This window comes from Mobula birostris, unplaced genomic scaffold (assembly GCF_030028105.1).
Source record: "Mobula birostris isolate sMobBir1 unplaced genomic scaffold, sMobBir1.hap1 scaffold_1013, whole genome shotgun sequence".
Classification (NCBI taxonomy): Eukaryota; Metazoa; Chordata; class Chondrichthyes; order Myliobatiformes; family Myliobatidae; genus Mobula; species Mobula birostris.
The window spans coordinates 44,187-67,671 of NW_027274054.1; the positions used below are offsets into that span (position 1 = coordinate 44,187).

A 23,485-nucleotide genomic window follows, 5' to 3' on the forward strand; every position below is an offset into this window, starting at 1 on the left:
GGATCTAGTGGGGGTTACAGAGACTGGGAGGGGTGTTGGGGCTAGTGGGGGTTACAGACACTGGGAGGGGTGTAGGAGCTAGTGGGGGTTACAGAGACTGGGAGGGGTGTAGGATCTAGTGGGGGTTACAGAGACTGGGAGGGGTGTAGGATCTAGTGGGGGTTACAGAGACTGGGAGGGGTGTAGGAGCTAGTGGGGGTTACAGAGAATGGGAGGGGTGTAGGATCTAGTGGGGGTTACAGAGACTGGGAGGGGTGTAGGATCTAGTGGGTGTTACAGAGACTGTGAGGGGTGTAGGATCTAGTGGGGGTTACAGAGACTGGGGGGGGTGTAGGATCTAGTGGGGGTTACAGAGACTGGGAGGGGTGTAGGAGCTAGTGGGGGTTACAGAGACTGGGAGGGGTGTAGGATCTAGTGGGGGTTACAGAGACTGGGAGGGGTGTAGGGGCTAGTGGGGGTTACAGACATTGGGAGGGGTGTAGTATCTAGTGGGGGTTACAGAGACTGGGAGGGGTGTAGGATCTAGTGGGGGTTACAGACACTGGGAGGGGTGTAGGAGCTAGTGGGGGTTACAGACACTGGGAGGGGTGTAGGATCTAGTGGGGGTTACAGACACTGGGAGGGGTGTAGGATCTAGTGGGGGTTACAGAGACTGGGAGGGGTGTTGGGGCTAGTGGGGGTTACAGACACTGGGAGGGGTGTAGGAGCTAGTGGGGGTTACAGAGACTGGGAGGGGTGTAGGATCTAGTGGGGGTTACAGAGACTGGGAGGGGTGTAGGATCTAGTGGGGGTTACAGAGACTGGGAGGGGTGTAGGAGCTAGTGGGGGTTACAGAGACTGGGAGGGGTGTAGGATCTAGTGGGGGTTACAGAGACTGGGAGGGGTGTAGGATCTAGTGGGTGTTACAGAGACTGTGAGGGGTGTAGGATCTAGTGGGGGTTACAGAGACTGGGGGGGGTGTAGGATCTAGTGGGGGTTACAGAGACTGGGAGGGGTGTAGGAGCTAGTGGGGGTTACAGACACTGGGAGGGGTGTAGGATCTAGTGGGTGTTACAGAGACTGTGAGGGGTGTAGGATCTAGTGGGGGTTACAGAGACTGGGAGGGGTGTAGGATCTAGTGGGGGTTACAGAGACTGGGAGGGGTGTAGGATCTAGTGGGGGTTACAGACACTGGGAGGGGTGTTGGGGCTGTTGGGGGTTACAGACACTGGGAGGGGTGTAGGAGCTAGTGGGGGTTACAGGGTCTGGGAGGGGTGCAGGAGCTAGTGGGGGTTACAGAGACTGGGAGGGGTGTAGGATCTAGTGGGGGTTACAGAGACTGGGAGGGGTGTAGGAGCTAGTGGGGGTTACAGACACTGGGAGGGGTGTTGGGGCTAGTGGGGGTTACAGACACTGGGAGGGGTGTAGGATCTAGTGGGGTTACAGAGACTGGGAGGGGTGTAGGATCTAGTGGGGGTTACAGAGACTGGGAGGGGTGTAGGATCTAGTGGGGGTTACAGAGACTGGGAGGGGTGTAGGGGCCAGTGGGGGTTACAGAGACTGGGAGGGGTGTAGGAGCTAGTGGGGGTTACAGAGACTGGGGGGGTGTAGGGGCTAGTGGGGGTTACAGAGACTGGGAGGGGTGTAGGAGCTGTTGGGGGTTACAGAGACTGGGAGGGGTGTTGGGGCTAGTGGGGGTTACAGACACTGGGAGGGGTGTAGGAGCTAGTGGGGGTTACAGAGACTGGGAGGGGTGTAGGAGCTGTTGGGGGTTACAGAGACTGGGAGGGGTGTAGGGGCTAGTGGGGGTTACAGAGACTGGGAGGGGTGTAGGATCTAGTGGGGGTTACAGACACTGGGAGGGGTGTAGGATCTAGTGGGGGTTACAGACACTGGGAGGGGTGTAGGATCTAGTGGGGGTTACAGACACTGGGAGGGGTGTAGGAGCTAGTGGGGGTTACAGACACTGGGAGGGGTGTAGGGGCTAGTGGGGGTTACAGAGACTGGGAGGGGTGTTGGGGCCAGTGGGGGTTACAGAGACTGGGAGGGGTGTAGGAGCCAGTGGGGGTTACAGACACTGGGAGGGGTGTTGGGGCTAGTGGCGGTTACAGAGACTGGGAGGGATGTAGGAGCTAGTGGGGGTTACAGAGACTGGGAGGGGTGCAGAGCTGGTGGGGGTTACAGAGACTGGGAGGGGTGTAGGATCTAGTGGGGTTTACAGAGACTGGGAGGGGTGTTGGATCTAGTGGGTGTTACAGAGACTGGGAGGGGTGCAGGGGCTAGTGGGGGTTACAGACACTGGAAGGGGTGTAGGAGCTAGTGGGGGTTACAGACACTGGGAGGGGTGTAGGATCTAGTGGGGGTTACAGAGACTGGGAGGGGTGTAGGATCCAGTGGGGGTTACAGAGACTGGGAGGGGTGTAGGATCTAGTGGGGGTTACAGAGACTGGGAGGGGTGTAGGATCTAGTGGGGGTTACAGAGACTGGGAGGGGTGTAGGATCTAGTGGGGGTTACAGAGACTGGGAGGGGTGTAGGAGCTAGTGGGGGTTACAGAGACTGGGAGGGGTGTAGGATCTAGTGGGGGTTACAGAGACTGGGAGGGGTGTAGGATCTAGTGGGGGTTACAGACACTGGGAGGGGTGTAGGGGCTAGTGGGGGTTACAGACACTGGGAGGGGTGTAGGATCTAGTGGGGGTTACAGAGACTGGGAGGGGTGTAGGATCTAGTGGGGGTTACAGAGACTGGGAGGGGTGTAGGAGCCAGTGGGGGTTACAGACACTGGGAGGGGTGTAGGATCTAGTGGGGGTTACAGACACTGGGAGGGGTGTAGGGGCTAGTGGGGGTTACAGAGACTGGGAGGGGTGTAGGGGCCAGTGGGGGTTAGAGAGACTGGGAGGGGTGTAGGGGCCAGTGGGGGTTACAGAGACTGGGAGGGGTGTAGGAGCTAGTGGGGGTTACAGGGTCTGGGAGGGGTGTTGGGGCTAGTGGGGGTTACAGACACTGGGAGGGGTGTAGGAGCTAGTGGGGGTTACAGACACTGGGAGGGGTGTAGGATCTAGTGGGGGTTACAGAGACTGGGAGGGGTGTAGGAGCTAGTGGGGGTTACAGAGACTGGGAGGGGTGTAGGATCTAGTGGGGGTTACAGAGACTGGGAGGGGTGTAGGATCTAGTGGGGGTTACAGACATTGGGAGGGGTGTAGGATCTAGTGGGGGTTACAGAGACTGGGAGGGGTGTAGGATCTAGTGGGGGTTACAGACACTGGGAGGGGTGTAGGATCTAGTGGGGGTTACAGACACTGGGAGGGGTGTAGGGGCTAGTGGGGGTTACAGAGACTGGGAGGGGTGTAGGGGCCAGTGGGGGTTAGAGAGACTGGGAGGGGTGTAGGGGCCAGTGGGGATTACAGAGACTGGGAGGGGTGTAGGGGCTAGTGGGGGTTACAGAGACTGGGAGGGGTGTAGGGGCCAGTGGGGGTTACAGACACTGGGAGGGGTGTAGGAGCCAGTGGGGGTTACAGAGACTGGGAGGGGTGTAGGGGCCAGTGGGGGTTACAGACACTGGGAGGGGTGTAGGAGCCAGTGGGGGTTACAGAGACTGGGAGGGGTGTAGGGGCCAGTGGGGGTTACAGAGACTGGGAGGGGTGTAGGATCTAGTGGGGGTTACAGAGACTGGGAGGGGTGTAGGATCTAGTGGGGGTTACAGAGACTGGGAGGGGTGTAGGATCTAGTGGGGGTTACAGACACTGGGAGGGGTGTAGGGGCCAGTGGGTGTTACAGAGACAGGGAGGGGTGTAGGATCTAGTGGGGGCTACAGACACTGGGAGGGGTGTAGGATCTAGTGGGGGTTACAGAGACTGGGAGGGGTGTAGGATCTAGTGGGGGTTACAGAGACTGGGAGGGGTGTAGGATCTAGTGGGGTTACAGACACTGGGAGGGGTGTAGGATCTAGTGGGGGTTACAGACACTGGGAGGGGTGTAGGATCTAGTGGGGTTACAGACACTGGGAGGGGTGTAGGATCTAGTGGGGGTTACAGAGACTGGGAGGGGTGTAGGATCTAGTGGAGGTTACAGACACTGGGAGGGGTGTAGGAGCCAGTGGGGGTTACAGACATTGGGAGTGGTGCAGGGGCTAGTGGGGGCTACAGAGATGGGGAGGGGTGTAGGGGCTAGTGGACGTTACAGACATTTGGAAGGGTGTAGGTGCTAGGTGGGTTACAGAGTGGGGAGAGGTGTAGGGGCTGGTGGGGGTTACCGAGATGGGGAGGGGTGTAGGGGCCAGATGGGGTTACAGACATTTGGAAGGCTGTAGGTGCTAGTGGGTGTTACAGAGGTGGGGAGATGTGTAGGTGCTAGTGGGGTTACAGAGGTGGGGAGATGTGTAGGAGCCGAATGGGGTTACAGAGGTGGGGAGATGTGTAGGGGCCAGATAGGGTTACAGAGCCAGAGAGGGGTGTAGGGATCCAGAGGGAGTTATAGATGGGGATGTTGTATGGGGCAGGAAGAGGTTTGTGGTGCAGCAGGGGTTACAGAGACAATGAGCAGTTTACAGACTGAAAGGGGTGTAGGGGTCAGAGGTTGACACAGTAATAGCCCGGTATGTCGGATTTGGAGGGGTCTATAGAGAAGGGGAGCTGTGTAAGGGCCAGAGGGGTTAACAGAATCAGGGAGAAATGAAGGGTTTACATAGATGAGGGCAAGTGTAGGGACTGGAGGGGTTACAGAGATGAGGAGAAGGTTGGGCCTCGAGGCAGAAAGGGACGTAGGGTCAAGTGTGGTGTACAGAGACCGAGAATGTAGGAGGGGCTGATTGGGGGGGTGGTGCAGAGATGGAGATGGTGCAAAGGTTAAAGGTGTTAGACAGGAAGGGGTGTGGCTATTACAGAGACGGGGATGGTGCAAGGGCTAAAGGTGTTACACAGACAGGAAAGGGTGTTATGATTAGCCAGCATGTTAAAGGTTACGGGGAGAAGGCAGGAGAATGAGTTTGAGTGGAAAATAGAACAGTCACGATGAAATGGGTAAGGTGACTCGAGGGGCCAAATGGCCTTTTTTTTTTACTGACAGACCCACCCCACCCTCTCTGCCCACTTGTCTGTCCTTTTGATGGAATGTGTATCCTTGGATGTAAGCTCCCAACTATGATCTTATTTCAGCCACGACTTAGTGATGCCCATAACATCACACCTGTCAATCTCTAACTGTACAGCAAGATCATCTACCTTATTCCAAATTCTGTGTGTTTTCAAATATAACTCTGTATAAATAGTCAAATAGTCCTGTATTCATCACCCTTTTTGATCACTTCAAGTCATTCCACGGACTGTAATTTTGCCCTGTCACCTGCCTGTCCTTCCTCGCAGTTTCCCTGTACACTGTATTTACTTGTCTATCACCTGGTCCGTCCTCAGCCCTATCACTCTGTTTCCCATCCCCTGCAAATTAGTTTAAACCCTCACCCACAAATCTAGCAAACCTGCCCGCAAGGCTATTGATTCCCCTCGGGTTGTTCTGAAGAGATCCCAATGATCCATAAATCTGAACTCCTGCCCCCTGCATCAGTTCCTCAGCCACACATTCATCCTATTCTTACTCTCTGTGGCACGTGGGACAGGCAGCAATCCAGAGATAACTACCCTGGAGGTCCTACTTTTCAGCTTTCTGCCTAAATCCCTATATTCTTTCTTCACGATCTCCTTGCTTTTCCCAATATGTACCACAACTTCCAGCTGTTCACCCTCCCCCTTTAGAAGACTGTGGGCCCAATCCAAGACATTCTTGACCCTGGAGTCTGGGGGCAGCATACCATCTGGTGCCTCTTTCACGTCCACAGAATCTGCTTTCTGCTCCTCTAATTATGGAATCCCCTATCACTACTGCACCCCTCTTCTTACCCCTCTCCCTGCCCTTCTGGGCCACAGGGAGCTGGTCTCTGTGGCTTCCTCTGGTAGGTCGCTCCCCCACAAAAGTATCCAAAGTATTGAGGGGAACATCCACCCCTCCACTAGCCTGTTGGTCACAATTGGAGAGGGGTGTAGCCCCTTCTTAGCCCCCCTTCCTCCAAATCAGGGTCACATGAACCATGGGAGCAGATGGGGAATGGTTGTACAGGCAGCAGGTGCACAACATAAGACATGGTTATGCGGTCACTGATACCAGGCAAACAATCTCTGAAGAATATTGATAATGGCTGGGATCCCCCATCTTGTAAAGACACTGCCCAAAAGAAATCAATGGCACACCCCTGCTGTAGAAAAATCTGCAAGAACAGTCATGGGCATGATTAGAGGAAAGTGTCATGGTGTGCTCCGGAAGGTCTGGGTCCCGGTGCGGAGGAACAGGAGGGTCCCCATGAAGAGACCGAAACCAAAGGTTAAACATCGGAAAACAGCATCAGAGGGGAGACCGAGCAACACCATGAGGTAATTCATCCCCTCAGACACGATCTGACCACCTGCCACCCGCCACCTGCCACTTCCCACCAAAGGCACCGAATGGGAGACGTCTGTTGGTGTTCATAGAATCTGGGAAGCACGTGCCAGCCACAATTAACTTAACATGGTTAAACCAAGAATGCAAGGGCTCAACAACAACAGTATTTCAGATATTGATTAGTAAATACAGGTGCACATGAACCAATGAATACAGGTGCCCATGAATTTCAATGCTCTCTGGCAAGCTGCAGGGCTCATGACAGAAAAAAACACGTGAAGAGGGTCTTCCTCATATGCTCCACTCCTCAACCTTCTCCCCAGAACCTGTGATGCTGTGTCCAATCAAGAACTGATCAAGCTCCGCCGTAAATACAGCAACGACCTGGCCGCCACAGCTGCACGTAGTAATAAATTCCACAAATTCACCGCCTTCTGGCTAAAGAAATTTCTCCACGTCTCTGTTTTAAATGGATGCCCTTCTATCCTGAGCCTGTGCTCTCTTGTCCTAAACTCCCCCACCATGGGAAACATCCTTTCCACATCTACTCTGTCAAGGCCTTTCAACATTCGAAAGGTTTCAATGAGATCACCCTGCATCCTTCTGACCTCCAGTGAGTACAGACCCAAAACCACTGTATCATAACCCTTTCATTCCTGGAATCATCCTTGTGAACCTCCTCTGGACCCTGTCCAATCTCAGCACATCTTTTCTAACATGAGGAGCCCAAAACTGTTCACAATACTCAAGGTGAGGTTCCGGTGACGTCATCGTTCAGAATGGCAGCTTAAATCAACAGCTCCACATGAACACAAGGAATTCTGCAGATGCTGGAAATTCAAGCAACACACGTCAAAGTTGCTGGTGAACGCAGCAGGCCAGGCAGCATCTCTAGGAAGAGGTACAGTCGATGTTTCGGGCCGAGACCCTTCGTCAGGACTAACTGAAAGAAGAGCTAGTAAGAGAATTGAAAGTGGGAGGGGGAGGGGGAGATCCAAAATGATAGGAGAAGACAGGAGGGGGAGGGATGGAGCCAAGAGCTGGACAGTTGATTAGCAAAAGGGATATGAGAGGATCACGGGACAGGAGGCCCAGGGAGAAAGAAAAGGGGGAGGGGATGAGCCCAGAGAATGGTAAGGGGTATAGTGAGAGGGACAGAGGGAGAAAAAGGAGAGAGAGAGAAAGAATGTGTGTATATAAATAAATAATGGATGGGGTACGAGGGGGAGGTGGGGCATTAGCGGAAATTTGAGAAGTCAATGTTCATGCCATCAGGTTGGAGGCTACCCAAACGGAATATAAGGTGTTGTTCCTCCAACCTGACTGGGGCTTCATCTTTACAGCAGAGGAGGCTGTGGATAGACATATCAGAATGGGAATGGGACGTGGAATTAAAATGTGTGGCCACTGGGAGATCCTGCTTTCTCTGGTGTTCAGCGAAACAATCTCCCAGTCTGCGTTGGGTCTTGCCAATATATAGAAGGCCGCATCGGGAGCACCGGACTCAGTATCACCCCAGCCGACTGACAGGTGAAGAGTCACCTCACCTGGAAGGACTATCTGGGGCCCTGAATGGTGGTGAGGAAGGACGTGTGAGGGCATGTGTAGCACTTGTTCCGCTTACAAGAATAAGTGCTCCTCTGGAAAAACTGATATTTTGCCTCGTTAATCCATCAAATCTAAGATCTTTCGAACATGTCTGAATTGATAAGGGGGGGGGCAAGAATTGGGAAAAAGAAGGGAGATTAAAAAAGCACCACTGCGGAGCCTACGGAAGAGAGAGGTGCAGCACACGGCTCTCCTACACGTACGCGGGGCCTCGTGCAGGCGAAGCGGCAAATACGATACTTCACATACTTTATACTTTAAATATGATAAGAATAAGGGAAGTCCAAAGTGACATAAAACAACAACTCAATGATATAAAGTCAGAGGTCGCCAACGTCAATCAGAAATAGGGATTTAGAATATATGTCTAGTGCACATTCCGGAGCAGAGAGTGGCGGCAATGCACCATTAAGCTGGATGCCGACCGCCGTAGAACAAGATACAGACAGACAGACTGACAGAAAGTAGTGACGGCGGAGACTCGAATTGAGAAGGTGGAAGATGGCGTGCAAAACGTGGAACAGATACTAAGTAAGACGATAAAAATACTAAATCAACAGGAAAGTAAATTGCTTGACCAGGAGGGAAGATCGCGACGGAAAAATATCAGGATTTATAATGTTCCCGAAGGCGCGGAGGGATTGTCGATGATAGACTTTATAGACAAGCTGCTGCGGGAAGCGCTGGAGATTCCCCCGAATATGGAGATGGCAATAGAACGGGCACATCGTTCGCTCGCCCAGCGGCATGCCAGAGACATAAAGTAAACCACGATTTATTGTACTTAAATTTCTCCGATTCAAGAGCAAGGCGGAGATTCTGCGAAGGGCCTGGGGTAAGAAGAGGATTTTTTGGAACGGGACGTTAATATACTTCGATCATGATTACCCCCCGGCGGTCCTACAGAAACGGAAGGAATATTCCGAAGCGAAACGAATATTAAAGCAAGAAAAAATTAAATTCCAAACCCCGTACCCTGCTAAACTGAGGATATTTTACCAAGAAGGGATACGACTCCATTAGATGATGGAAGAGTCGACCACAGACATGAACAACAGAGGACTGCCCATTCGCGTGGTCAAACCAAGGGAAACTCTGGCTGAGCAGTTATCCTGATCTGCTTGGGAAATAGTAAGAGAACCGAGAAAGCAGGGGACCGGAAAAGGACGAGAGAAGGATTTTAGGAAGAGAGTTCTCCGAGGACAGCCCTCACCTCCTCCAGAAGAGCCATAAGGTTTGGCTAACTTTAGAAGTGCTGATAAACTAAGCAGAAGCAAAAATAGACGGTGATATACCTATCTCAAGAAATGTGGATTTTGTATTACTCAATTTTTAAAAATTTATTTATTCATTCCTTTTTCACCACCTAAATGAGAATATATACATGGGAGGAGTATACAGGGAAACCATTTCTGTGTAATGGACATAGATTTTTTTACTTACTTTTATAGGTTGGGCAGCGGGGACCCTCAACTCAAAGGTAGGAAGGGCTCACAACACGCTGGAGGAACTCAGCAGGTCGGGCAGCATCCGTGGAAAAGATCGGTCGACATTTCGGGCCGGAACCTGATGACGAAGTGTTGCTTCTGCAGATTATTCTGTGTTTAGGTAGGAGAGGCTATCCCCCACGGTTAGATGTTTCTTCTAGCTCAACCCAGGGTCATCTAGAGACCCCAGCCTTGGAATCACACCTTCTTTACCTTTTTTTATTATTCGTGTTTCTTGGCTCTTATTTGTTCAGGGAGTAGATCGATTAAGTTATATTCTGCAAATTTCAAGGATATACTAACAGATAAATACACATGGCTAAGGACAACGTAAAATTAATTTCTTTTAATGTCAATGGGCTGTTGAATCCAGTCAAGTGCAATAATATAATTATCATAGAAAAGGATAGAATCAAAGAGGACAGGAAAATTTTTAATTTGGGGAAAGGCAAATTATGAGGCTATAAGGCTAGAACTTGCGGATGTGAATTGGGATGATGTTTTTGCAGGGAAATGTACTATGGACATGTGGTCGATGTTTAGAGATCTCTTGCTTCGTCCCGGTGAGGAAGATAAAGAATGGTAGGGTGCAGGAACCATGGGTGACAAGTGAGGTGGAAAATCTAGTCAGGTGGAAGAAGGCAGCATACATGAGGTTTAGGAAGCAAGGATCAGATGGGTCTATTGAGGAATATAGGGAAGCAAGAAAGGAGCTTAAGAAGGGGCTGAGAAGGCCTTGGCGAGTAGGGTAAAGGAAAACCCCAAGGCATTCTTCAATTACGTGAAGAAAAAAAGGATGACAGGAGTGAAGGTAGGACTGATTAGAGATAACGGTGAGAAGATGTGCCTGGAGGCTCTGGAAGTGAGCGAGGTCCTCAATGAATACTTCTCTTCGGTATTCACCAATGAGAGGGAAATTGATGATGGTGAGGACAATATGAGTGAAGTTGATGTTCTGGAGCATGTTGATATTAAGGGAGAGGAGATGTTGGAGTTGTTAAAATACATTAGGACAGGTAAGTCCCCAGGGCCTGACGGAATATTCCCCAGGCTGCTCCACGAGGTGAGAGGAGAGATTGCTGAGCCTCTGGCTAGGATCTTTATGTCCTTGTTGTCCACGGGAATGGTACCGGAGGATTGGAGGGAGGCGAATGTTGTTCCCTTGTTCAAAAAAGGTAGTAGGGATAGTCCGGGTAATTATAGACCAGTGAGCCCTACGTCTGTGGTGGGAAAGCTGTTGGAAAAGATTCTTAGAGATAGGATCTATAGGCATTTAGAGAATCATGGTCTGATCAGGGACAGTCAGCATGGCTTTGTGAAGGGCAGATCGTGTCTAACAAGCCTGATAGAGTTCTTTGAGGAGGTGACCAGGCATATAGATGAGGGTAGTGCAGTGGATGTGATCTATATGGATCTTAGTAAGGCATGTGACAAGGTTCCACACGGTAGGCTTATTCAGAAAGTTAGAAGGCATGGGATCCAGGGAAGTTTGGCCAGGTGGATTCAGAATTGGCTTGTCTGCAGAAGGCAGAGGGTGGTGGTGGAGGGAGTACATTCAGATTGGAGTATTGTGACTAGTGGTGTCCCATAAGGATCTGTTCTGGGACCTCTACTTTTCATGATTTTTATTAATGACCTGGATATGGGGGTAGAAGGGTGGGTTGGCAAGTTTGCAGACGACACAAAGGTTGGTGGTGTCATAGATAGTGTAGAGGATTGTCAAAGATTGCAGAGAGACATTGATAGGATGCAGAAGTGGGCTGAGAAGTGGCAGATGGAGTTCAACCCGGAGAAGTGTGAGGTGGTACACTTTGGAAGGACAAACTCCAAGGCAGAGTACAAAGTAAATGGCAGGATACTTGGTAGTGTGGAGGAGCAGAGGGATCTCGGAGTACATGTCCACAGATCCCTGAAAGTTGCCTCACAGGTGGATAGGGTAGTTAAGAAAGCTTATGGGGTGTCAAGGGATAGACTTTAAGAGTCGCGATGTAATGATGCAGCTCTCTAAAACTCTGGTTAGGCCACACTTGGAGTACTGTGTCCAGTTCTGGTCACCTCACTGTAGGAAGGATGTGGAAGCATTGGAAAGGGTACAGAGGAGATTTACCAGGATGCTGCCTGCTTTAGAAAGTATGGATTATGATCAGCGATTAAGGGAGCTAGGGCTTTACTCTTTGGAGAGAAGGAGGATGAGAGGAGACATGATAGAGGTGTACAAGATAATAAGAGGAATAGATAGAATGGATAGCCAGCGCCTCTTCCCCAGGGTACCACTGCTCAATACAAGAGGACATGGCTTTAAGATAAGGGGTGGGAAGTTCAAGGGGGATATTAGAGGAAGGTTTTTTACTCAGAGAGTGGTTGGTGCGTGGAATACACTGCCTGAGTCAGTGGTGGAGGCAGGTACACCAGTGAAGTTTAAGAGGCTACTAGACAGGTATATGGAGGAATCTGAGGTGGGGGCTTATATGGGAGGTAGGGTTTAAGGGTTGGCACACATTGTGGGCCAAAGGGCCTGTACTGTGCTGTTCTATGTTCTAAAATTCTATCAAGAATGAAAAAAGAACAAGCCCCTGTAGTACATTTACAGGAAACTCACTTAAGTGATAATGAGCATGGAAAATTAAAGAGAATGGGCTTCACTAATTTGTTTTTCTCCTCATATAAATCAGGACATAGAAGAGGAGTTGCTATTCTCATCTCAAGTAAGCTAAATTTTGAAAAAGTATTCGAAATGGGAGATAAGGAGGGCAGATATATTCTGGTAAGGGGGAATATAGATGGAAATCCAGTTACTTTATTGAATATATACGCACCCCTAGGAAGTGATATTAGTTTCTTCCAGAAAATTACTAATATTATGGTAACAGAAACAGAAGGTCTCTTGATATGTGGGGGAGATTTAAATTTACAGTTACAACCAAAGCTAGACTCTTCCAGTAGGAAAACTTATGAAACAAAGTCCTTACATAAGAAAGTTAACACTCTTTTTGAGGATGTTGGACTAATTGATATATGGAGGGACCTTTTCCTCGATAGAAGGGATTGTACTCATTATTCTACCCCCCATTCTGTATATATAAGAATAGACTATTTTGTAACATTTGGAAAAGATAGATACAAAATAATCACCTGTGGAATTGGGACAATAAATGTAAGTGACCATGCACCTATATATTTATCTGTTGATTTTGACCTACAACCAAAGAATACTATTTGGAAACTAAATTCAAGTCTACTCAATGATCCCTATTTTAAGGAACAAATTAAAAAATAAATTGGTCTTAGAATTTAATGATAATGGAGAGTTTTCTATGGGATACTCTGAAGGCTGTCTTAAGAGGGAAAACTATAACAATATCTTCATATAAGAAGAAAATAAGGAATAGAACATTAGAGGAATTACAAAATAAGCTGAAGGAACAAAAAAAAACACAAATTGAGTTTGGCACAGGATATACTAGAGGAAATTTAAAAAATTAGGAATGAAATTAATAATTTGGCTGCACAAGAAATTAGAAAAAAATTAATGTTTCTGAAACAGAGACACTACGAAAGTGGAGCTAAATCTATAAAAAAATACTGGCGTGGAAACTGAAAAAAAAAATAGCAGAAAATACAATTCATAGAATTAGGGATCCAAGAACAAAAGTGATAAAAAAATAAGCTAAGTGAAATTCATGAAGCTTTTGAAATGTTTTACAAAACTATATTCCAAAATTACAGGGGGAAACTTAACCCAAATTGACACCTTCCTGAATTCTTTAGAGTTACCCAGTTTAAGCAAAGAACAAAATAGAAAGATGACTGCTGACATAACTGAAGCTGAACTAAAAACTGTAATTGGTAGGCCTAAATTAAACAAGTCACCGGGATCAGATGGATATACAGCAGAGCGGTATAAAGAGTTTAGAAGTGAGTTAATCCCTGATTTATTCCCCACACTGAACTGGGCCCTGAGAAAGGCACAAATGCCACCCAGCTGGAAGAAGGCGATAATCTCAACCATACCAAAAGAAGGCAAGGATAAAATGGATTGTGGGTCATTTAGACCAATATCTGTTCTTAATGTGGATTATAGAATATTTACCTCCATCATGGCCAAACGATTAGAAGAGTTTCTACCCACACTGATACATAATGATCAGACAGGTTTCATACAACAACTCCAAACACAAGACAATATACGAAGGACACTTCACATTATGGATCATATAAAAAAATGAGATTGAAACAATAGTGATAAGCGTGGATGCTGAAAAGGCATTTGATTCGGTTAATTGGAATTTTCTCTATAGAGTTTTACATAGATTTGGTCTACATGACACAATTATTAAAACTATACAGGCACTATACGACAATCCTACTGCCAGGTTTAAACTCAAAGGATATTTATCTAATAGTTTTACCCTAGAAAGGGGCACGAGACAGGGTTGTGCATGATCACCATTACTCCTCGCATTATATCTGGAACCATTAGCTCAATACATCAGACAAAATGAACATATCAGGGGAATTACTATTAAAGAGACAGAGCATAAATTGGCCTGTTATGCGGATGACATTTTGATCTATCTAGGGCAACCAACATACTCTTTACCTAAATTGATGCAATCCTTTGAACAATATGGTCAATTATCAGGATACAAGATCAACATAGATAAAACCCAACTACTTTCATATAACTATAGCCTACCAAGAGAAATTGAAAGTAGATATACTTGGGTATGGTAAACAGAGTTCGTCAAATATTTGGCATCATTATGCCGAAAGATTTGGCAAAATTATCGGATTGCAATTATCAGCCAATATATAAAAAAATTAAGGAAGATATAACAGGGTGGAACCTAATCCTTTTGTTGGTCTCAGTTCAAGGATTGAATCTATTAAAATGAATATACTGCCCAGACTACTATATCTCTTTCAGACCTTACCAATAGAGATTAACCAAAATCAATTCAATGAATGGAACAAGATGCTATCAAGATATATATGGCAAGGTAAAAGGCCTAGGGTTCGTCTCAAAACTTTGCAATTAGCCAAGGAAAAGAGGGGATGGGGCCTACCTTCTCTTAGAAATTATTATTTTGCAGCACAGTTGAGAGCCGTGATATGCTGGTGCAATCCATCATATGGCGCTCAATGGAAAAACATTGAGGAGAGGATACTTTCCTTCCCCATACAGGAAATTTTGGCTGATAACAACCTACAAAGTTACATAAATAATATTGACAACTCGTGGGTGAAATGGACTCTTAAAATATGGAAAACTATTATAAAAAAATATAAACTGGAGAGAGACATTGCAATTCTTAAATGGTGTGCATATGGCTTGGATTTTACGCCAAATAAACTGGATGCTCGATTTAAGGACTGGACAGCTAAAGGAATAACAGCTATTTGCAATATAAGAAAGAAGGAACACTGTTCAGTTTTGAAATACTCAAAGAGAAACAAGACTTTTACCGGTATTTACAGATGTGACAGTATGTAAATAAGATGGTTAAAAATGTAACCAAGGCAAGTGCATGTCTGATAGAGCTGTTTAGAAAAGCATATAATTCAGACAACGGTAGTAAGATCATTTCAAGCGTGTATAAGGGTTTGTGAAATCTTAAAACATATTCAGCTTCATACATTAAAACAAAATGGGAGAAGGAGGAGGGATAATAATATCTGAGGAAGACTGGACAATAATATGGAGGTATCAATGGAAGTGTACCAGTTCACAGAAATGGAGGGAGTTCGTGTGGAAAACCTTGATAAGATATTTTATTGCACCCTCTCAGAAATCCCATTGTGATAACAACCCCACTGTTTGCTGGAGAAATTGTGGAAATCAAAATGCAAACTATTATCATATTTTCTGGGAATGCCCCGTTATCGAAGATTATTGGAGTAGGATACATAATGCCCTACAAGACATCTTTAAATGTGGAATACCCTTAGAGAGTAAGACCATATATATTGGATATATACCTCAAGAATGGTTGAAAAGAGATAAACATTTAATGAATGTACTGCTGGTGGCTGGTAAAAAGACTCTTACCAGGAAATGGTTATCACAGGAGAGCCCAACTCTAAACGTATCGATAGAAATTACAATGGACATTTACAAAATGAAGAAGATAACAGCATCTATTAAGCATAAGTTGGAACAATTTTATTCATACTGGAAAAAATGGTTTAGCTACATAACACCTCATAGGCCTGATTTTATTCTCATAAGTGAATGAATAGGTCGTAAAAAAAGAGATCACTCCCTACTCTGTACATAGTTTTCGTCTTTCGATTGTTCTTTCTTTCCTCTCCTTTCTATAAGTGTATACCTCAGGTAAATGTTATGTGGAGATTTGTGACAAATATGATTATATGATATATATGTACAGTATCTGAAATACATCTTATGGAAATGTTTGTTTGATGATGAAATTCAATAAAAAATAAATTACAAAAAAACAATACTCAAGGTGAGGCCTCACCAGTGCCGTATAAAGCCTCAGCATCACATCCCTGCTCTTGTATTCTAGACCTCTTGAAATGAATGCTAACAGTGTATTTGTCTTCCTCACCATTGACTCGACCTGCAAGTTAACCTTTTGGTTTTTCTGCACAAGGTCTCCCAAGTCCCTTTGCAACTCAGATTTTTTGATTTTCTCCGTTTTGAAAATAGTCCGCACATTTATTTCTACTACCAAAGTGCATGACCATACATTTTCCAACATTGTAATTCATTTGCCACTTTCTTGCCCATTCTCCTAATCTGCTTAAGTCTTTCTGCATCTTACCTGTTTCCTCAACACTCCACCAATCTTTGTATCATCTGCAAACTTGCAAACAAAGTCATCTATTCCATCATCTAAATAATTTACATACAGCATAAAAAGAAGCGGTCCCAACACCGACTCCTGCGGAACACCACTGGTCACTGGCAGCCAACCAGACAAGGACAAGAGAAAATCTGCAGATGCTGGAAATCCAGGCAACACACACAAAATGCTGGAGGAACTCAGCAGGCCAAGCAGCATCTAGGAAAAGACTACAGTTGATATTTTGGGCTGAAACTCTTGGCAGGACCGTCGAAGGGTTTCCACCCGAAACGTCAACTGTAACTAGAAAAGTATCCTTTTATTCCCACTCGCTGCCTCCTGTCAATCAGACAATGCTCTAATCATGTTAGTAATCTTCCTGTAATGCCATGGACTCCTAGCTTGGTAAGCAACCTCATGTGTGGCACATGACATGAACCTTTTGAGCCATACCAGAGGAGAGAAGCCAATAACTAGGAACATGGACAGCCCACTGACTATGAAAGTAGAAGAAAATGATAAAGAATAAGGTATCAGGGCCAGATGGCATTGTGATAGAAATGATTCAAGCACTGGAAGGGTTTGGATTGAAAGGTTGATATTTTGTGGAATGAAATGAGCAAGTCAGGGTTTATTGCCAAAAGAACCCAGAGCAACTTGAATGTGTTACGCCCACAATCAGGTGGATGAGTCAAGATGAAACCAAGAGCAGTGTGGCTTCACCGAAGGGGGTGGAATACAAGATGCAATCTTTATCCCTCAATTGATTTGTGAGCGTGCCATAGAGGTTCAAAATGACCAATACCGATGTTTCATCGATCATATCAAAGCTTTTGATGAGCTGAGATATCAAGAGCTTAATCCTTCAGCACCTGGAATGAACTATTCAACGTTTATAGCAAGAAGGTTAAAAGAGAAACTAGCAGTATTCCAGGCAAGATCACAGGTGGATATAATCTGAACAACTTCCAATACAGTGCTGATCGCTACTTCTAACGAGAAGCTTCAAGAAATACCAGATGAAGTTGTCAAAGAAAGTGCCGAGAGGATTGACCGTCACTCACAAGCAGACCAAATGTGTGGTTGTCACAAAGTGCGAACTGAGAGAGGGCAACCAAACATTTAAAGGTACAGGGAAGTTCAGTTAGTTAGGGAGCACGATAACATCTGGCAGTAGAGCTGATGCTGAAATTAGAAGGGATGAGATCAATAAATGCACAGTACGAAACTCCGACTGTTGTGGTTCTACGTTCATTCCACGTTAACGTATGGAACTGAATGTTGGACGGTATCGAGGGAAGACTCGAAGCTGCAGAAATATGGTTTTTGAGAAGAACGATGAAAATATGTGGAAGGACAGAATAACAAAAGCCGGAATAAGAAGAGAACTGGCATCATCAATCAAGAAACAGCAGTCGGAGTTTCTGGGACAGGTACTAAGGAAAGAGAACCTCAAACGTCTTGCAGTGTCGGGGAAAACTGATGGAAGAAAGTGCGCGACACTGGTGAATTACCTCGAGGGATGGCAGGCAAAAGCTGTGAAGAGCTCATTAGAACTTCTCAGGTTGAAGACAGATGGAAGACTGTGACAGCCCATGTCGTACGACACGGTACATAATGAACGAAACTTCTGGCAACCACCCACATACCTGCCTCCTGCAACTTAGGAGCTACAAGGAGGTAGCCACCCCGTCCATCACCTCCTCGTTTTCTGGAATGAGCCAAAGGTCATCGAGCGGCAGCTTCGGTTCCCTCACACAGAGGCTGCAGCTTGATACACTTCATGCAGCTGTAGTTATCAATGAGACTAGACGTCTCCCAGAGTTCCCACGCATCACGCAAGGAACACACCACAAAATCTGGACCTATTCTAGCTACATAATAACAAAATGAAAACATACCAGAAACTTACTTCTTTAAAACCTCCACCTGAGCTGGCCGAAACCTATCCCCATCGAAGCCTTTTGAGCCAAAGCCTAGCCACTCTAACACTCTCCACTCCACTTACTTGTCCCTTCTTAATATTGGCCCTGCACTAAAAGAGCCAAAAGCACCAGACACCCTTTATCAGCTTGCACTGCGTCACCCCCCACCAAACCACCTCTGAAGCTGCTTGCAGCCCACCGGATCATAGAAGAGGGTTACGGATGGGTTAACAGAGGAGAGGGCAACAGAGACGGGGAGTGTTTTAGGGTCTGGATGGGGTTACAGAGACAGGGAGAAGTGTAGGGGCTGAGTGGATTGCAGAGAAACGGAGGGATGTAGGTGCTGAAGAAAGGTGTAGGGTCTTTAGGGAGTTACAGAGACAGGAACAGGTGTAGGATTGGGGTGGGTGGAGAGGGGGTTACAGAGACAGGAAGGGTTGTAGGATTGGGGGGGTGGAGAGGGTGTTAAAGTGACAGGAAGGGGTGTAGAATTGGGGTGCAGAGGGGACAGCGTTACAGAGACAGGAAAGGGTGTAGGACTGGGGTGGGGTGGAGAGGGGGTTACAGAGACATGAAGGGGTGTAGGACTGGGTTGGGGTGGAGAGGGGGGGTTACAGAGACAGGAACGGATGTGGGTTGGGTAGGGTAGGAGAGCGGTTTACAGAGACAGGAACGGGTGTAGGATTGGGGTGAAGAGGAGGATTACAGAGACTGGAAGGGGTGTAGGATTGGGGGGTGAGGGGGTTACAGAGACAGGAAGGGGTGTAGGATTGTGGTGGGGTGGAGAGGGGGTTACAGAGACAGGAAGGGTGTAGGATTGGGGTGGGGTGGAGAGGGGGTTACAAGACAGGAACGGGTGTAGGATTGGAGTGGGGTGGAGAAGGGGGTTACAGAGACAGGAAGAGGTGTAGGATTGTGGTGGAGAGGGGGTTACAGAGACAGGAAGGGTTGTAAGATTGGGGTGGGGTGGAGAGGGGGTTAAAGTGACAGGAAGGGGTGTAGAATTGGGGTGCAAAGGGGAGAGGGTTACAGAGACAGCAAGGGGTGTAGGACTGGGGTGGGGCGGAGAGGGGGTTATAGAGACAGGAAGGGGTGTAGGATTGGGGGGGTGGAGAGGGGGTTACAGAGACAGGAAGGGTGTGGGATTGGGTTGGAGAGGGGGTTACAGAGATAGGAACGTGTGTAGGATTGGGGTGGAGAGGGGGTTACAGAGACAGGAAGGAGAGTAGGATTGGGGAGGGGTGAAAATGGGGTTATGGAGATAGGAACGGGTGTAGGGTTGGGGTGGAGAGGGGGTTACAGAAACAGGAACAGGTGTAGGATTCAGGTGAGTGGAGAGGGGGTTACGTGGACAGGAAAGGGTGTACGATTGGGGTGGGGTGGAGAGGGGTTTACAGAGACAGGATCGGGTGTAGGATTGAGTTGGAGGGGGGGGTTACAGAAACAGGAAGGGTTGTAGGATTGGGATGGGGTAGAAAGGGACATACAGAGACAGGAAGGGGTGTAGGATTGGGGTGGAGACGGGGTAACGGAGACAGGAAGGGGTGTACGATTGGGCTGGGATGGAGAGGGGGTTAAAGAGACAGGAATGGGTGTAAGATTGGGGTGGGGTGGAGAGGGGGTTACAGAGACAGGAAGGAGTGTAGGATTGGGGTGGGGTGGAGAGGGGTTTACAGAGATAGGAACGTGTGTAGGATTGGGGTGGAGAGGGGGTTACAGAGACAGGAAGGGGTGTAGGATTGGGGTGGAGAGGGGTTACAGAGACAGGAAGGGGTGTGAGATTGGGGTGGGGTGGAGAGGGGGTTACAGAGACAGGAAGGGGTGTAGGTTTGGGGTAGAGAGGGTGTTACAGAGACAAGAAGGGGTGTAGGATTGGGGTGGGCTGGAGAGGGAGTTACAGAAACAGGAACAGGTGTAGGATTCGGGTGAGTGGAGAGGGGGTTACGTGGACAGGAAAGGGTGTACGATTGGGGTGGGGTGGAGAGGGGTTTACAGAGACAGGATCGGGTGTAGGATTGAGTTGGAGGGGGGTTACAGAGACAGGAAGGGTTGTAGGATTGGGATGGGGTAGAAAGGGAGATACAGAAACAGGAAGGGGTGTAGGATTGGGGTGGAGACAGGGTAACGGAGACAGGAAGGTGTGTAGGATTGGGCTGGGATGGAGAGGGGGTTACAGAGACAGGAATGGGTGTAAGATTGGGGTGGGGTGGAGAGGGGGTTACAGAGACAGGAAGGGGTGTACGATTGGGGTGGGGTGGAGAGGGGTTTACAGAGATAGGAACGTGTGTAGGATTGGAGTGGAGAGGGGGTTACAGAGACAGGAAGGGGTGTAGGATTGGGGTGGAGAGGGGTTACAGAGACAGGAAGGGGTGTGAGATTGGGGTGGGGTGGAGAGGGGGTTACAGAGACAGGAATGGGTGTAAGATTGGGGTGGGGTGGAGAGGGGGTTACAGAGACAGGAAGGGGTGTAGGTTTGGGGTAGAGAGGGTGTTACAGAGACAAGAAGGGGTGTAGGATTGGGGTGGGGTGGAGAGGGGTTTACAGAGATAGGAACGTGTGTAGGATTGGGTGGAGAGGGGGATACAGAGACAGGAAGGGGTGTAGGATTGGGGTGGAGAGGGGTTACAGAGACAGGAAGGGGTGTGAGATTGGGGTGGGGTGGAGGGGGAGTTATAGTGACTGGAAGGGGTGTAGAATTGGAGTGCAGAGGGTGAGGGTTACAGAGACAGGAAGGGGTGTGAGATTGGAGTGGAGGGGGGGTTACAGAGACAGGAGTGGGTGTGGGTTTGGGGTGGAGAGGGGGTTACTGAGCCAGGAACGGGTGTAGGATTGAGTTGGAGAGGTGGGTTACAGAGACAGGAATGGGTGTAGGATTGGTCTGGGGTGGAGAGGGGATTACAGGGACAAGAAGGTGTGTAGGATAGGGGTGGTGTGGAGAGGGGGTTACAGAGACAAGAATGAGAATAGGATCGGGGTGGGGTGGAGAGGGGGTTACATAGACAGGATGGGATGCAGGATTGTGGTGGGTGGAGTGGGGGTTACAGAGACAGGAAGGGGTGTAGGATTGGGATGGAGAGGGGGTTACAGAGACAGGAAGGGGTGTAGTTTTGGGGTGGGGTGGAGAGGCATTTTCAGAGACAGGAAGGAGTGAAGGATTGGGGTGGAGAGGTGGTTACAGAGACGGGAAGCATTGTAGGATTGGGGTCAGTGGGGAGGGTGTTACAAAGACAGGAATGAGTGTAGGATTGTGGTGAGTTGGAGAGAGGGTTACAGAGACAGGAAGGGGTGTAGGATTGGGGTGGGTGTGGAGAAGGGGTTACAGAGACAGGATGGGGTGTAGGATTGGGGTGTGTGGAGATGGGGTACGGAGATAGGAACTGGTGTAGGATTGGAGTGGAGAGTGGGTTACAGAGACAGGAACAGGTGTAGGATTGGGGTGGGTGTGGAGAAGGGGTTACAGAGACAGGATGGGGTGTAGGATTGGGGTGTGTGGAGATGGGGTACGGAGATAGGAACTGGTGTAGGATTGGGGTGGAGAGTGGGTTACAGAGACAGGAACAGGTGTAGGATTGGGGTGGGGTGGAGAGGGGCTTACAGAGACAGGAAGTGGTGTAAGACTGGGGTGGAGAGTGGGTTTTAGAGACAGGAAGGAGTGTAGGATTGGGATGTGTGGAGAGGGTGTTACAAAGACAGGAACGGTTGTAAGATTGGAGTGGGGCAGGGAGGGGGTTACAGAGGCAGGAACGGGTGTAGGATTGGCGTGGATGGAGAGGGGGTTACATAGACAGGATGGGATGCAGGATTGTGGTGGGTGGAGAGGGGGTTACAGAGACAGGAAGGGGTGTAGGATTGGGGTGGGTGGAGAGGGGGTTAAAGAGACAAGAATGGGAGTAGGATCGGGGTGGGGTGGAGAGGGGGTTACATAGACAGGAACGTGTGGAGGATTGGAGTGGAGAGGGGGTTACAGAGACAGGAAGGGGTGTAGGATTGGGGTGGAGAGGGGTTACAGAGACAGGAAGGGGTGTGAGATTAGGGTGGGGTGGAGAGGGGGTTACATGGACAGGAAGGGGTGTAGGATTGGGGTGGGGTGGAGAGGGGGTTACAGAAACAGGAACAGGTGTAGGATTCAGGTGAGTGGAGAGGGGGTTACGTGGACAGGAAAGGGTGTACGATTGGGGTGGGGTGGAGAGGGGTTTACAGAGACAGGATCGGGTGTAGGATTGAGTTGGAGGGGGGTTACAGAGACAGGAAGGGTTGTAGGATTGGGATGGGGTAGAAAGGGACATACAGAAACAGGAAGGGGTGTAGGATTGGGGTGGAGACAGGGTAACGGAGACAGGAAGGTGTGTAGGATTGGGCTGGGATGGAGAGGGGGTTACAGAGACAGGAATGGGTGTAAGATTGGGGTGGGGTGGAGAGGGGGTTACAGAGACAGGAAGGGGTGTACGATTGGGGTGGGGTGGAGAGGGGTTTACAGAGAAAGGAACGTGTGTAGGATTGGAGTGGAGAGGGGATTACAGAGACAGGAAGGGGTGTAGGATTGGGGTGGAGAGGGGTTACAGAGACAGGAAGGGGTGTGAGATTGGGGTGGGGTGGAGAGGGGGTTACAGAGACAGGAATGGGTGTAAGATTGGGGTGGGGTGGAGAGGGGGTTACAGAGACAGGAAGGGGTGTAGGTTTGGGGTAGAGAGGGTGTTACAGAGACAAGAAGGGGTGTAGGATTGGGGTGGGGTGGAGAGGGGTTTACAGAGATAGGAACGTGTGTAGGATTGGGTGGAGAGGGGGATACAGAGACAGGAAGGGGTGTAGGATTGGGGTGGAGAGGGGTTACAGAGACAGGAAGGGGTGTGAGATTGGGGTGGGGTGGAGGGGGGGTTATAGTGACTGGAAGGGGTGTAGAATTGGAGTGCAGAGGGTGAGGGTTACAGAGACAGGAAGGGGTGTGAGATTGGGGTGGAGGGGGGGTTACAGAGACAGGAGTGAGTGTGGGTTTGGGGTGGAGAGGGGGTTACTGAGCTAGGAACGGGTGTAGGATTGAGTTGGAGAGGTAGGTTACAGAGACAGGAATGGGTGTAGGATTGGTCTGGGGTGGAGAGGGGATTACAGGGACAAGAAGGTGTGTAGGATAGGGGTGGTGTGGAGAGGGGGTTACAGAGACAAGAATGAGAATAGGATCGGGGTGGGGTGGAGAGGGGGTTACATAGACAGGATGGGATGCAGGATTGTGGTGGGTGGAGTGGGGGTTACAGA

The 23,485-nt window shown here is 48.6% G+C and overlaps 1 long non-coding RNA gene across 1 annotated transcript in view; it reads right to left on the bottom strand.

Moving 5' to 3' along the window:
• The window catches only part of LOC140192278 (uncharacterized), a 61,393-nt gene that overhangs the window by 27,274 nt on the left and 10,634 nt on the right, over positions 1-23,485 (bottom strand). The window contains exon 2 of the long non-coding RNA XR_011884193.1: positions 9,458-9,580. This is a non-coding gene — a long non-coding RNA (uncharacterized lncRNA). The remainder of the gene's footprint in view (positions 1-9,457; positions 9,581-23,485) is intronic.